This window comes from Micropterus salmoides, unplaced genomic scaffold, assembly GCF_014851395.1.
Source record: "Micropterus salmoides isolate LMB-PRFRI ecotype aquatic unplaced genomic scaffold, ASM1485139v1 Ms_hic_scaffold_5, whole genome shotgun sequence".
Classification (NCBI taxonomy): Eukaryota; Metazoa; Chordata; class Actinopteri; order Centrarchiformes; family Centrarchidae; genus Micropterus; species Micropterus salmoides.
In genome coordinates, this window is record NW_024044237.1 from 30,033,418 (window position 1) to 30,050,272 (window position 16,855).

The 16,855-nt window shown below is 39.2% G+C and overlaps 1 protein-coding gene across 1 annotated transcript in view; it reads left to right on the forward strand.

Annotated features, from left to right (window-relative positions):
- The window catches only part of prom1a (prominin 1a), a gene marked incomplete in the record, with an annotated part of 146,107 nt that overhangs the window by 126,085 nt on the left and 3,167 nt on the right, over positions 1-16,855 (forward strand).

Consider the following 16,855-nt stretch of genomic DNA (forward strand, 5'->3'; position numbering starts at 1 on the left):
AAGTTTGAGAAACTAGCCAGAAACTGCTGGATTTTGAAAGTATCCAACAGAGAAACTCCCACCCCCTCCCTTCTGGGCTCCTTCCAAAGCCACGCCCCCAAAACACGTGAACGTGCGTTGCCGACACCGCTGGAGGACGAGCACAGTGTGACGAGCGGAGAGAAGCAGCTCACATCAGAAAACATCTAACTTTATCATTATGAAAATAAACAACTAACCCGGCTGTTAGTACTCACTATCAAGCTAGCATGTTATTATTGGATAGGTTTAAAAAGACTGAGTTTTAATCAGTAACGAGCAGGCTAGCTAACTGTAAGCAACAGGTAGGCAGGTCTAAATGCAGCATAAACAATCAAGCAACTACATTTATGTCTTATGTCTGAAATAATGACATCCAAATGTGGTATAACACTTGTTTATTATTATATACTACTGAAACTACAACCTATATCACAAATAGATAATTTTTTAAATCATCAATAAAAATAAGTATATACAGGAATCGACAAGGTGTGTCCAGATGTATCTTGACTGATTATGAAGACAGTTCAGACTTGACTCATAGCATCGTATCGCTGCTGTGGAGATGATTAAATATATCACAGTCACCTCTCTGACATGATTACCACATTTCAAAACCAACCATATTACTTTTTGACACCTGACTGAACCCCATGTTGACGGGGATCATCAGGTCTCCTGGTTCTGCTTCTAGGCAGCTCCTCAGTAGTAGACAACTGGAGGAGGTGAAGGATGGCACTGTGGAGGTCTGCAATGTAACTGTAGTCCTTCTCCACCTTCAATGAGTACAAGCTCCACTTCCTGAACTTTTTTTGTTGTACACCTTGCTGTACCTGATAATACAGAAAGGAGGATCAGCTTAGTGAAAAAACACCTGACATTGTTCTCTTATAGAGTAATTAGTAAACTATTTCCACATAAAATGCAATAATAAATCAGCACCATCTATGTGTATTCTTCATACTGTTTAATATTTTTTGACTCATCACTTATAAATGTATTGAGTAAAATGCACAAGAGTACTCATAATGCAACATACTGAACTGTGTCATCAGCTTTTCTCCTGGCTAGACTGTGGACATGGTGGTTGTAATCCAGGGCAGCCAGCATGGTCCGGTCAGTGTACTGGTGAGAAGCACAGGGTGTTTGAAGACTGCAGGTGACCTGAGGGCGCAGTAGAAATAAAACATACAGGATTTTTTACTTCTGGTAAAATAAGTAATGGCATAACACCGGTTACAGTAAAAGGTTTTCACACAGTAGGTTTAGCTACGAATAATGTCAAACTATATTATAGGTAGCTTATATACCAGAAACACAGATACTTGGACCTTTAGCCATCATTGTTTATGTACACTAACGTTAAAATGTCTTTCTCATAACTACAAACACACAGCTAAATCATTTGTAAAAGAGTAACACACAGTCAAACAACGCCTGCAGACACAAGATAATTACACAAACAGATTAGATACAAGGTGTAAACATAGTATAATAAACCTACATGGTGAATAACTAAACCGGCGCAGTCTACACCTACATTGTCTTATCTAATATTAGCATTGGAAAACACAGCTTGCGCTGCTGTTTTCCAGCTTACCTACAGCTAGATATAATTCATCGTCTCTACTCTGGCTCCTACACCAGCCTGCACTCGTAGCAACCATTAGCTGTATGCTAAGTAGGTAGCTACTTTTGTTAGCGATGAAAGTAACAAATTACCATCAAAATGATAAAAGCCAGATTACCTGTCCAGCAGAAATAAAGCCACCACGGTGTAACTTTTCAGCCCCTTGGTGTTCCTCGGTTGTCAGTCACTATCGTTCAAAAGCCATGCAGATATTACCTCCGGTCTGACCGCTGCGCTCGTCAGGTCTGAGCGAGCTGACCGGGTGCGCGCACGGGGCAGTCCCGGTAGCAGCATGGCTGGTAGCAATGGCAGCGAGGGAGAGTGACAGTCAGCCAGCCAATCATTGCATTCGGTCAGAATGAAACAAGTGGCTGTGTTTACTGCAGCCCTGAGAGGACTATAGACAGCCGATTGTTATACTCTCTTTTTCAGAGCACCTAACTTTTTAATATGCATTGGTGTATAAATACAGTTTCAACAAATATGACAAAAAGTGTTTCAGAAGCAACTTGCCTACCCTGCCTTTAATCTGTAACAAAAGTTTCTTTCATCCATAAAGTTTTAACTGAGCTCTGTCTCTACATCACAGTAACAACTTCATGTACATTGACCGCCTGGGGGGTAGCTAGTGTTTGGAAGGGAGAGGAGAGGTGTGCTGCAGCTCAGTGTTTTTCAACCGGTGTTTTTGAGGGCATGTCAGACTAGTCGCTCGGCGAGCATTATGACGTATTTTCTTGTGACATCACAAAAAGCGAAAGTAAAGGCTGGACTCCAAACGAGCTGTTTTCAGGGAGTTCGGAGCAGAGTTTTCTGTGGGAGATGGGAACTCCCTTTGGGGTGGTCTTTGGGCTTTTTCACTTTGCAAACTTATTACATGCACAAAAAAGGTATAACTCAATAAAGGAGAGGGTAAAGCCAAAAAGCACAATACCACCTCTTTAAAGGCAAGGATGATCCAGCTGAATGTCAATAAGACTGCCTTTTTTTGCAGGTTTGGGTTTAAGAGATTGTTGGTTTAACAACATGACCAGATATCAATTAAGCCAGCTTTGAAGAACCAAAAACGCCAGACTGAAATCATCAACTGAAGAATGGGGCCCAGATTCAGTACAGCAAAATTACATGGAAAAGATTATGTGACAGTGTTGACGTTAGGCTTCCAGGCGCAAAACTTGTCACTACTCACAAGGAAGCACCAAGCTCAGCATGGCGAGGAATAGGAATGGGGAGTGACGAAAATAATGTCCCAATAACAGCAGTGGATCTCAAACTGGGAGGCATAGAGCTACTTCAATGGGGTTGTGGATGTTGAGCGGACCTAAAGTTGCATGAATATGATTCATGCGGTTACATAAACAAAACTGCTCTGATGTTAGCAAGGCTATTTTGCTAACCTGAATCTTGTTTATTTCAAATCGCTTATGTTGTTAATGCTCGATTAAATGATTAAATCCACATTTGCTGGGGTGGGGGTCATAAAATATTTTTGGCATCTGAAGTGGGGCATGACAGAAAAAGTTTGAGAACCACTGTACTAGAGGAACCTAGACTCAGAGCCTTCAGTAAAAGTTGAGGTAAAGGTGGAGGTGTTGCTTTTAAAATGCTATTTGAATAGCAGCAAGGTGGCATAATAGTTTTCAGGCAAGTCGTATGGCCGCAAACATGACAGCAAGAATTAAAGTAGAGCTGCAAGCATTAGTCAACAATTTTGTTAATCAATGAATCTTTATCCATTATTTTCAAGAAAAAATGACAAATGCCCAATCCCAGTGTCTACCCTCATAGACAGCCCCGAGCTCTCACAGACTTCCTGTGAGTCTGTGAGAGCTCGGGGCTGTCCCACTGTCAAATTGTCAGGTGCGCGAGGGCTCTCTCGTGGACATTTTGTGCCCTTTTTAGACCCTTTTCTTAAGTCCGCATTTCTGCAGACTTTTGCTGAGGGAATTGCCCACAGTTCATAGCGGTATGACGTGAAACCACAGACTGTATATAAAAACAGGGGAAGCTCAGAAGCGAGTGAAATATCACGGCAAATCCGCGTTATAAGAGAAGAAGAAAACAGTAAACAAACAAGAATTGACACCTACGCTGATTTTAATATTGTTGAAAGTTTTCTTAACTTAAGATGGTGCATAGAACACATGAAGTCAGAGGAATGCAATCACCTTATTACAGCATTTTGAGCCCTTGCAGCCTCTTAAACTCAGTCAGTAAAGTCTGTGAGGTTTCAGGGCTTAGGACTTAGGGGGTACATTGGGATTGGGCCAAACATTTGACTAACCCGATTAATTTGCTGATTTTTGATCTCACATTATAGTAAATTCAATATTTTGTATTGTTACTATAATTGCCAGTTTTCTAGTTTGTACAGTAGACAATGAAGCCCTGCCTTTAGAAGTTGTTAGCCCACCCAGAACAATTTCATTAGTTCGAGTTTCCATCCATTTCCACTTTCCCAAGAATACAATTCTGGATGAAACAATGAATCCCAGTAAAAAAAAAAAAATTTTAATTAATTTTAATGGCAGAAAGTGGTCACAATTATAAAGAATTTGGGCACATATACACTTTGGCACCTTCAATCTTAAACTATTACTGTCAGTATCAGCTTTCAAATGGGTTGAAGAATTACTCAGCCTGGCCTGAATATACAACTTTCCTGGTACTCTTTTCTATTTAGTTTCATTATCACAGTTTGTAAGTTGGAAAAAGAGTCAAGCAAGCACATAAATCCTATTGGCTGGTGGCAGAAATGTCTTGCTGACTGAGTTTTGCCACTATTCCAGCTTCCATTTATAGTGTGGCAGCACTTCCTGCTATTGTGTGCCAGGAAAACCCAGGCCTCTTGGCTGCTCTCTAATGTCCTGCCTCTGTTACACAGCCTGAAACTCCACACAGACGTAGAAAAAATAAATAAATAAATAAAAATCACACAAATACTGACCAAAACAACTACACACACACACAATGCACCATCTTGGTAGAGTGCCTCTTACCACTAAACACATTAGTGAAGAGGGCTCTTGCTTGGACACAGCTAACAAAGTGCTTTCTCAATTCGATAAAAACTGATGTTGAACTACTCAAAATCAAACCAGCGCCCAGAGGACCTTGACAAGGAAAGGTTGTAGATCCCCAAAGTCACTTGAGACTTTAATTGGGACTGGAAAGTTTTTCAATTGGGAAAACTCCTGGCTCTGGATATCACAAACAGGCAGCGCTGTCAGACACATTATAGAGGAAGCATTTCATTGCTGCACCTCATCAATGAGCTGCACAAAGTACGTATTACAGATTTAGACTCCAGGCTTCACTCATTTTCAGCTTCATTCACGTCTCATCTATCTGAGTGAATGGCAGCACAGACTCCTTTTGTCTCTGACGCCAAGGTCCTGGAGTTGGGAAAAACATCAGGAAACTGTAAGTCATCTCGGGGGCTGAGTGTCAACCAAGGTATCCTCAATTACTGGACCACATCTCTGTGGATCACAGTTGTGGTCGACCTCTAACTGTACATGTCTTTTAACATCTCTCTCATCTCTAAGTGGAAGGTTGGGTCTCTCTGCTTGAAAATGTGTTTTTGGAGATGATCTAATTACCTTCTCAAACAGCTGATTCTGACTGCAGAGTGATGAGCCACAGCGGCTGAGATGACTGTGGAGAAAGTTTGCTGGTGTTGCTTGACAATTAACTCTGAATCTAAAAGGCAGTACAGATTAAACAAATAGTCGATTTATTGATTAGCTGAGCGACAGAAAATTATTTGGCAACTGATTTATCATTTCAGTCAGCTTAAAGCAAAAATGCCAAACATTCACTGGTTCAACTTGCATCTTATATTTGTCTTATGTAGTCGTAAAAAGTATATCTTTGAGTTTTGGACTACTGGTTAGACATAACATTTGAACATGTTCAGGAAATTGTATTTCACTTTTTTCTGAAATGATATAGACCAAAAAATGAATTGGTAAATTGAAAAAAAATAACTGGTAAATTCATTAATAATGAAAATAGTCAGTTGCAGCTGTAGAGAAAATATGGGATGGGCCCCTAAAGTTGCCAAAGCAAATTTCTAGATTGGCTGCAAAACATTTAGATTTAATGTTTTCATCCAGCACCAACAGCCTTGAGGAAGGCACCTGAACATAACTCCAATTAGAGCTGCAACTAATGATCCTTTTCATTCTGACTGTTTATCTATAAAATGTCAGAAAAGCAGCAAATCCTCACATTTGACACTGAAAAAAGGTGAAATGTTTGCACTTTTGCTTGAAAAATTACTGAAATGATCAATTTTGAAAATAGTTGCCATTTAATTTGCTGTTGATTACTTATTCAATTAATCAGTTCTCAGTCCAGCTGTTAACGTATTTTCCAAGTTTCTTAACCAGTCAGTTTTTGATAAGACTCTTGTCATTTGCTTTACTGTAGTCAGTCCCATCTTATCTGCTTTGGGGCACAGTTGCCTCTAAAAATTCAAGCCATTGTTGGACACTTTTGACCCATTTAGTTATGGTGTTGTTTTTGGACTTAGACAAAGCTGCACGTTGCCAGTAGTCCAGTGACAGACAAACTGATACTGTAAGCACAGATGTACTTGTCTAACTGCAGAACCATTGTCAGTAAAGTACAGTCTTATTGTAGGAAAATACCCTTAAGCCCAGCTTTACAGCCACTGTAGTGTATTTATTTTGCAGCTCATTTCACCAATGGGACTTTGGATGACTTTGGGCAAAACATCTTTACTACCAAGTATGGCCAGTGTCACACAATTTTCTGCCGTAACAGCCAGCAATTTTGTTTTTTCTCATTTCTAAACCACCAACCAACAAATGGAAAAGATCTATAAAGAAATGCTTAAAGTAAGTATTAGAATGAATGATTAGAAAACCTTCACAAATATTTTGCATCTAAATCGTATCAAGCTCAGCACAGCAGAGACTGGGGAACATTAGAATAAACCTCTCTCCCCATAACGCCATTATATACAAAGTCGGACACCAACTATTACGTAGAGCATAAGATGTGTGGGACAACAGCACCAACCACAATATGCCCAATCCCATGGAAGGTCTCTCAGACCACAAAGAGTCTACAGTACAGCACTATAATGTGAGAATCTTCCCATGTGCAAGTCAAACTGCTCATGTGGCCATTCCTCAAAACAACACCTTCAACAATTGCAAAACATAGAGTAGCCTATACTATCCAGTTGATTTTAAGAAAATTAAAACTTACAAAAAGTCATGTTTTGAAGCAAATAATAATAAATTTTGTAAAATACTGTTAAGCAGTGATAAGTAGAAGATGACCATCAGTTCATTAATATACAACATACTTGGTTGGCAATGAGTGCAGCAGCATGAAATGTAAAACAGCAGAGAAGATGCAATTATGACATGAGCAGTAAAGCAAAGTGACACAGTAATACTACTGCTAGGCCCCTAATGTTTAGCTGAATGTGAAGTGTCTACAGATATGTTGAGTTTCTCAAAAAGCCACTAATTATGCAAATGGCTGGGCACAAGACAATTGTCCACCCCAAATTAACCAACTATAACGTTAGGCTAACTGTGCAACATTAACCTCTAATAGAGACCTTGTTTGTATTTAGCTAGTAGCACTGCTCCAAAACAACAGCTACACCTTAATATTGTATACAATTTTCAACATGAATCTTACATTTTGCCATCGACGTCATGAAAGCAACTCATCATAGCAAGTCCCCAACCAACATGCAGCATGAGGAATTAAGCTCAACCAGATCAGGACAAGACACAGCACATTATGAAAAATGCTAATATTGCACATAGGTAGAGGACAGTAACATAAAGAGTTAGCATAAAAGCAGGAATTAGCAGCCAACAAGCCCACAAGCACATCTAATTGAGACTAATTAAGCTCCGGCAACTTCTTTAATACAGTCAAGCTCACAAACACCTAACGTTACTGAACAGAGCAATTAACATCCTGTAAACATAAATAGCCAAGTTACCTTGATGCAGTGAAGAAGTTTCAGCCAGAGAGTAATTCCTTTGGGAAGAATCTAATCCGAGCTGCAAACATGGCCACTGGTAACTCTGTCTTCTGGGTGTGCTTGAGGCCAACAGGTGATCATATCAACAGATCATTCCTCCACAAAGTGTCCTGAGGCTACATGATCAGACTTGGATAGTTAGCTTGTTTATTAAAATGCTACATAGCAGAAGTAGCAGTGGTAGCTAAATTAGCAGTACAGCATGGCAGCAGAACAAAACAGTGGGCAGGGCACCGGCAGTTTAAATGGTCAGCCTTACTGCAAAGGTGCATTGGATTTATGTTGCAGATGGTACAGTCTGTCATGTCTGGGTGGAGCAGCCAACTCAAGTTTTCTGCCTGACCTGGCTGCTTGGCAGTCTTCAGTCCAAGGCTTTTAAGAAAAAGAGAAGGAGGAAGCTAACAGGGACAGAGGAAAGCTAAATAAGCAAACTTCTGCATGCATCCATCTATATCAAACATACAGTAAAGTATTTATTGTATGTTTTATATAGATAGATATTCTATTTAATAATCCAAGTTACAGTAATGTATGCAAGAATTAAAAGTAGCCAGGGAATATAGCAAGTGTCTATGTCTGATGTCAGTGGATTATAGACATACACTACATCAAAATAAAGTTTATCTTAATTACTTTTAAATTTTGGTCACCTAAAATTGTTACTGAATTATTCAAAAGGCTAAAATTCCTTAAATTATGTAACCTTTGCTGGTGTTAAGTTAGTATTACATTAAGTGGATGAAGTGTTTTTAAAGAGTTCTGTCTATGTGTTCTCCAGGTGTACTTGGCCAGGTGTTCAATAAAAAAGATTCACACAAATATTACCATGTTACTAAGACATCGGTTTCATGCATTAGAAAGCTTATTTTTTTTCTATTGCAGAATACCCAGAGAGCTTGAGAAAGGCCATGGATGACTGGATGTACAGAGCTGATCTGCCTGTTTTGGAGTTTTGACAAATGGCTGCTTTTTGTGTCCCTTTTGACACAGCAGGCCCTCGAGTTTGGCTGAAAACATGGTTTGCTCATGAGGACTTAAACCATGGGAAATATAGTGTATTACTTTTTATGTGTTATTTCTGTCTTTTATACACAGTAAAATTTACCAAGGTTGGTTTGATGGAAAATGGTGAAGCAGGTTCCAGGCTGGAAATGAATGGAGTCAGGCTTCTTAGTTAAAGGTCATGCATGCTAAGCAGAACCCTGTTTGGATCAATGGAGATTATGGCAAAAAAACAAAAACAGTTCATTCAGCTTGTTGTGCAAAACTTGAAGCAGTTATGCTGATTCCGGCATCTACTGTCTCCAACTTTGATTACTTGAATATCATCATGTCTCTGATGAATTATTTTGTTTTTGCCAGCAAAATATAGCTTTCCATCTTTATAGCCAGAGAGGACTTTGGAGGACCAGTAAACCTATCACAATCCATTATATATGCCCTTACTCAAGATAATGGCATGAAGCACAGGAATTTACTACTATCTAATAACCTCTGAGCCACCTCCGTTTGCTAAGTCATAAAAAAAAAACTAAATGTAGACCATCCTGACTGTGGGACAGATGGATATTCAGGCCTGTGTAGGTTTCTGCATAAAGGCATCCATCTGATAATGTGTTTGCTGACACTGTTCAGCAAAGACAAGGACCATGTGAGGACAATTTGGTGCCATAAGTCCTTTGAACCATCTCATAAAAATACCTGAACAGAATCCAAGATTGACTTGAACAAGTGGTGGGTACAAAAAAAGCATCAATAGATCCCATAATTGTTGCTATATAAACTGTATGGCTGTCTGTCTCATTCAGAACCCTTTTGACAGTCCACACCTTGCTGCCAAATCTCAATAAATCTATTTTCCAAACGGCTCGGAAGGCCGTCTCTCCACCTCACCTTACCATCCCTGAAGACAGTTTTTAAGTACCAGCGTATATTTTATATCTCAAAGAGCTGAAATCAAATAAGAGGAAGATGCAGTGTCCAAAGAAAGCAGATTGTGAGGATGGAATACGAACCAGGTGCAGAGCTTGGAGGTTCTTCACAAGACTCTAACCACTGAATTTAATCTCCTGGAAATATTCAGGCCTTCTTAGCTAACCTGATGAACTCTGAGATGCTGCTTCTTACATTCTACTCTCAGAGCACTTATGAGCCTATTTGACACATATTTTCTACTGCAGGATATAATTTTACTATTACTATGGCTACATATTTGTGCACGTCAATTTAAATCAATCACTGAACACATGTTCAGCCACTGTTAAAGAAACAATGTACTGCATCTTGTTTTTAGATGTTAATAACTGCCTATCATAGGAACTGTAGCTGGAAATTATCTTTAGCTTTGCACACGTGCACAGTACATTTGCAGTATTCAGGCCACCATGCCAGGATACAATTTTCAGGTTTGAATCTCTGTTACTGTAAGCAGATGAAACACATTTTTGTGTTACTTGCCCAGAAACAAATTGTAAAATTCTAACCAAATAAAATAATTTAGAAACACTAACGTGTAGACTGGCTTGCCTCCAAATCATAAAACCGTGAAAGGAGATTTATTTCCTACTAAATAAATGGCATCAGATCAACCGTCTCTCACAAAATAATAAAACACAACTACTATGCCTGATTACACTGAAGGATAAGTTCGGCAATTAATACAAATTTTTGAAATGGGTTCAGTATAGAGTGAGCACTCTTCAGTTGGCAGTAGCAAAATAGTTCTGCAATGTAATCCTTGCGGGCAATTGTCTAAATTCCTGTTTTTGTCAATGGAGTCTGGTAGCAGCTGTTTCTGGTTAAATAAAAAGACCTGTAATGTCCTTTCAAAAATTGTTGTCCCCATTAGTCACTTAGACAAAAAACATGGGAAAATAGGGTCCAGGTTGAAAAATACAGAGGTTAACCTTTAAGTTCCGAAATGTAATTGTTGCATCGAAGGAAACATACGTAGAGCATGCAATGGCTGTATTTGATCATGTATACATGATTATAAATTTTTTTTAAAACAAAATAAACAATACAACAGCAAAGGTGAATGGTAAAATGAAAACCACAAAGGTAAAAACATTTATAATTCTATAAAAATGCAGTCAGGTTTTTTTTGATGAAATAGGGTAATTCATTGTATGCAGTAAGGTTGTGTATATACAGTACGGGTAATTCATTGTATGCAGTAAGGTTGTGTATATACAGTACCTTTGTCTCCCTCACTTGCCAACAGAGCCTAACAGGAGAGGTTGAGCTCATCAAATGTCACATATAAAAAACATACTAAACAGCTCTGTATCACATACTGTATATGATTTGAATGACTGATGATTCTCAAACTGTGCACATATCCTTTGATTATAACATTACAGTGAAGTAAAACTTTTGATTTATTGTTTGCTAAACTTTTTCAAACAAAAAGTATCCAGTTGCAGGACTTCTAAGAGACTGATACCTTCTTTCAAACTGTAAAACTGTGTATTATGGAGCCACGGAGAAAGAGAGGGAGGGGCAGGGAGTGAAGTTTTCATTCTGGAGGTCATTTTATAGATTTTTCCAAAAGCTTCCCAGCTCTTGGAGTTTAGAGGAGTGAGCTTTCCCAGCTGGAGATATAAAGGGCTCAATCCAGCAGGACCTGCAGTAATTAAGCTAAAGCTGTTGTGGCAAACTGTGTGGGCTTGGAGTCAGTGCTCAGCAGAGGTGAGTGTATCAGAGTAAAACCTGGGTGGTACACTAAGAGGGAAGAGGAGTGCTTGTTTAGCATGAATTCCATTAGTTATTGACTCTTCCCTTTCTTGAAGTATCACATGCAGGATAGCATTATCATCCCATGCATAAATAAGAGACTGAAAGCGAACCCCAAAGAGGCATCTGCTTACTTTGGCAGTGACTACGAGACAGAGCTGAGAGGTTCAGTGGCGGGTCAGCCATGATAGGGGCTTTTGAAAAGCAGGCCTAACTTCAGCATTCATTGAGAGTGGAGAATCTTTTCCCCTTTATGCATGATTTCATGGTGGCTGATGAGAAAGGAGAGCAATGTTTGGTTTTCATTGATTGATCAACATAGAGAGGTGGTCTGGATCCAGTGTCCTAGACACAGACACAATTAACCCCCACACAAACTCCCACTCGTCCTGACTTCAGCGTCGGGAGGCAGACATTGACAACTCTCTGCGATCTTTTTTCACTGTACACTATGAAGACAAATGGTTCCCAAAAAGGCTTGTCTAATAATGTCATCAACCCTGTCTACTAGAAATTACATTTATATGCAGGGAGTGATACAATTGCTTTTTGTGGAGAACTGACATCTGTCTTTGCTGGGAAAGAGAACAGTGAGGAAGTCACTAGGACATCCAAGAAATGGTCCAGCACACCATGTAAAACCACAACTAATTTTTACACTTTGTTTTTAGTACAGCTTCACCAAATCCAGTGGAAAATATCTGACTCTTTAGCTGCTAAATGCTCAATAGGCATCTAACTAACTTTTTTCTGTTTGCCTTTGAGTGCTGGACTTTTGCTGGAAAACTGACACTGAAAGTTGTGGGCCATAAAACCAAAACAACAAGCTCAAAAATGCTAAAAATTTCTCCCTGGGTTCATCACTAGGAGTGATACATTTCAACACTTTGATGATTGAATGATTTTATCTGTTGTTGATTTAAAATACGGATTAGTGCAGCTTTAAGTTCTCTTGAGTACACTGAAAGGGTTAATGTTTAGTTAATGATTTTTATTGCATGCAAATGAATTTTGTGCAATAAAATGTAATTACATTAAAAATTTTAAAGAATGACAACTAACAAAAATTTAAATTCGCTTTAAACCAGTCATCCATTTGCATTTTTGCTTCACTATGGTAGTATGGTCTCTGAAAACGTTTAGCGAATTTGGTTTTCTACATAGAAGTAACAAGCATCAAATAGCCAAACAGAAGGTTTATACAGTTATTAGATGAGCAGGTTTTCCAGTTCTGAGTCAAACTGATTCTAAATAAAAGATGAGAGTTAAACAAAAACAATAATTTCATCATATTTTTCTTTTTATTGTCCACTTCTGCCAGAAAAGGTCCTCGAGACAACCTACATCACCCAAACCAACCCCTTGCACTAATCCATAGGGACACTTATTGGAAATCAGCATGCTTTCCCTCTGCAACTTGGATGGAAATTACAATTAAGTCATTTTTGGCATTTTAATGGCCGAATGACATCAACAGTGACCAAGGAAAACATTCAAACTCGAGAGAAGTTATGGCTTATTATTGTAACCGTCTGCGCCTGAAACTGGCAATTATAAATTGGAATTAGATGAATCAGGGCATGTAATAGAAGCTAAACTAAAAACCACAAGAGAACAAAAGATGTCTTAAAGTCAAATGGCAGGCTGAACCTCTGGCCCAACGTGTTGAAAGTGTGTGGGAGAGGACAGTGGTGTATCTCTGGGTGTTGAGGTTTTTAACCCTGAGGTGACAAAGAAGGAAAGTTAGTTTTCATGTTGCGTGGGAATGCCATCTTTAAACCTCATTATAATCATGGTCTACTGGTCAGAAAGATGAAAGTATAACCAGTATGTGCAGATGTTTGTATTCCCAGCTGGCGATACACTAAATTCCTACACATACAGATAGATAGATGCTGTCTAAATGTTGATTAAGGGTTAATGGGGGAAAAGAGCAGTGAGATATTGTTTCCATTTCTGGAGATCCTGGTTTGTCTGATCAAAAACAATGTTTCAGAAGACGCTGGGAAAGAACCGTGATCCAACCTGATCCTCGCCATCCTGTTTCTGTATTCAAAAGTGACTTCATAACCCAAACCAGACAGAGCAGACAGGCTGCCCTTTATGAGCACCATCACGGAGGAGGACTGGAAAACAAAAACCTTTCAGGCGGACGTGTGAAACTAATTCTGGTTGCGGTGTTTCAGTACTTTCCCTCGCTCTGAGAAAAAACAAAATCAATTCAGCTCTAAATTCATTGGCAACTACAAGTCAAGAAGAAATGTGTCATGACTAAATAAATGCTGACGCTGATGATCATGACATCAGAGGTAAACTAAAGTCATTAGTTTGAAATGTCACAGATGCTGTGTTGACAGTTTTGCGATATGGATCAAATCGTTGCTGTGATGCTATCAGGATCGGTTTGTTTCTGAGATAATAAAAAAAATGCTTTTTTGTGTTTCCAAACAAAAACACATGTGGATCCTGTGCAAAAACCAAATATTTATCCAGAGGTTTTAATTAGCGCAGCAATTTCACTATGAAATTAAGCATCTCCATCATAACTCAAGCACTCTAATGCAGAAGTCTACACACACAATATGCAAACAAATCCACTAAATAGGGAAGAATAAATTAAATAAAAATAGCAACAATGTGGAAGCAATTTATGCTAATTAGGTTTTTATTTATGGTCCAATAATTGGGCACATTTGAATTGTTGATGATGTTTTTTCTCCTTATTTTTCTCCCCCTGTGTTCCCCCATTGCTCTCTCTCTCTCTCAACGAAGATCAAAGCATGTGCACTTGAATAGATGTTAATGGTGCATGGCTGTCATCTTAGTCCTGAGAAGTTGAGATCTCTACAGCGAAAGAAAAAACAGCCAATTTGGGGTCTACGTGGACACAATTAGCACAATTTACGTGTGCCTTTCATGACAGCACTCCCATTTAACCTGCGAGAGGGGATCTCCATTCATGACGTGAATATGATTGTCATAACCTTTACCTCCCTTTGCCTTTTCACTCTGTCTGAGAACTATAGATCACTGTTGAATTGAAAGTGAAGCTAATTTAAAAATAACGTGTATGATTTGGTAGCGCTGCTGCATGACATGATGAACTGTGTGATGAATATTGGCACAGCGAACTTGTAGTTGAGAAATTACATTTTGTCTAACACAACAGCAATCACATGGAACTCATCCTTCAAAATGTCCCAATGGTCAGCCCACCCACAGAAAATTTCCACCAAAAACAGGGAAGCAAGTAATTTTTTCCCCCTTTTTTGGTAGATGCTTTGCATGGCCGTAGCCTGAGGCATTGCTTTTACAGTCCTTCTCCCTCCTGAATTTAAATGAGCCAAAAATGGTGCAGCCCAGACTGAGCGGAGGAAACAAGGTGCATTATGTAGGTGGGAGGTAACCGTGCCATTGAGAGACAATTAGCATGAAGCCCAGACCTTTGGAAATAGAGAGGAGGCTGCCGAGAGTGGGCCTGACAGAATGAAAAGATTAAGACTTGAGAAAAGATAGCAGGGCATGGGAAAATCCAAAGGGAACTGAGCGACTGAAGTAGCCAATGAGCAAAGGAGGGACAATGAGGCAACGAACGTTTTTCTCTCTTTTTCTGTGAAAATTAATGTGATCCTGTCAGCTGCCAAGTCTCTGCACATTCCTCCATACCTAAAAAGTGCCATTTGTTTGTATGTGACTTTTGTTTCCCACATTGCACATACATGCAAGGCTGTCAGGAAGGTGAAAGATGGGAGAAGTGGAGGCTATTTCAAACTATACAGCTACAACATTCCCCCAGGTGTTAGCAAAACAGGGGATCTGTTATGGGATTGCAGCTAAATGGCTGTCATGTGCCAGTGAGAAGCCCATATTATTCTAATGGTTTTAATGAGCCGTCCTTTCAGATGTTGTTGTGTTTTCTTTCTGTCTAGTTTGGTGGGGCAGACAAATTCAATCTGTATGGTTCTGTAGTATAATAACGGGCACAGCTCCATCAAAATGCTGCCAACTCCCAAGCCACCCAGCGCAGCCAATTTTAAATTTAGGAAACAGATTATCCACGGTGGTGTTGTGGATTGTGACATTTAGCCTTTGCCATTTCCCACAGGCATCATGACTAATAACCATCCAGGGTTATAGCCTGGAAACCTGCACATGAGACGAGACAGAAAGGTCAAAAGGAGCACTTACAGCTGTTTTTGTGTACAGTATGTGAGCTGTTTACTGAATGTAGCGGTGTGTGTAAGACAGTTTATGTACGTGCCTCACACACATTCACACTCGTGCACCAGCACTCAGGCACTAGGGTTCCATAAACATCACAACCGGCAGGCTGCAGAAAAATATGTGGTAATTACATATAGTGTTAGAGCAGCTGTTTCTGGGTTTCATAATATGCTGTCGCTGAGAGAAGACATCAGCGTTACATTAGAGTGGGATATCGTGCTCAGGCTGTAAAATACTGGAAAAAGACAAACAATTACAAAATATGTAGCTCTGTCTGGTTTCTTTAGAAAGAAATAGACTCTTTGTTTGGACCCCTCATGTGTTTCTGTACGGCCTTATTTCACAAGAAAAAGCATGTTCACTCTTGCTAATTAGTGATATGTACAACTAAAGTTGATGGGAATGTCATTAGTTTTGCAGGTAAATAAACCAAGGTACTGGAAAATAAAAAGAAATTCACCTAATGATGGCATTAGAGTCAGAGGACCGCAATAGTTATTATAATTAATCTGAGAGGTACATGAATATTTGCATACATTTTTTTGCAATCCATCCAATAGTTAGAAAACATTTCACTCAAACCCACAAACCTCACAACCTCATGATGCCATTAGAAGTCAAAAGATCACCATCTTCTTTAGGATCCATCCATTAAGGAACATGAATGATGTGTACCAAGTTTCATGAAATTCCATCCAATAGTTTCAGTCTGGACCAAACAACAGACCTATTTATGGGAAAAATGTTTTCTTCCCCCAAATCTGTTTATTAGTGTTAAGGCATAAAACAGACAGCAACGATTTAAAGTGGTTACATCACTTTCAGCTGCCAACATAAGATTTTTTTTGCTGCTGCAGTACCATGGTTGGCCACTGAGACATAGTGGGAGTAAGGCTGATTTGACTGACATATCCAGCTCCATTAATACGTTGATGTGTAATGCATATTTTCAGCAACATGAGGGAAGTAATCTGTGAATAATAAATTGATAATATGAGGTCGTAGCTGCAAGCCAGTGTTAACAATGCAGGGTTCAAAATCATAAAAAAAACAAAGGGAAAGGCTTTGCTTGTTGTTTTAGCAGGTAGGTAATGCATTTAGCATATTTTTTTATAGGAAACAGAGTGTGGTTTGTAGAGAAACATTGAAAGTTGTTTGTTTACAGTGAAAACTCCACTGGGTACCTTTAACAAGGAACTGAATCCCTG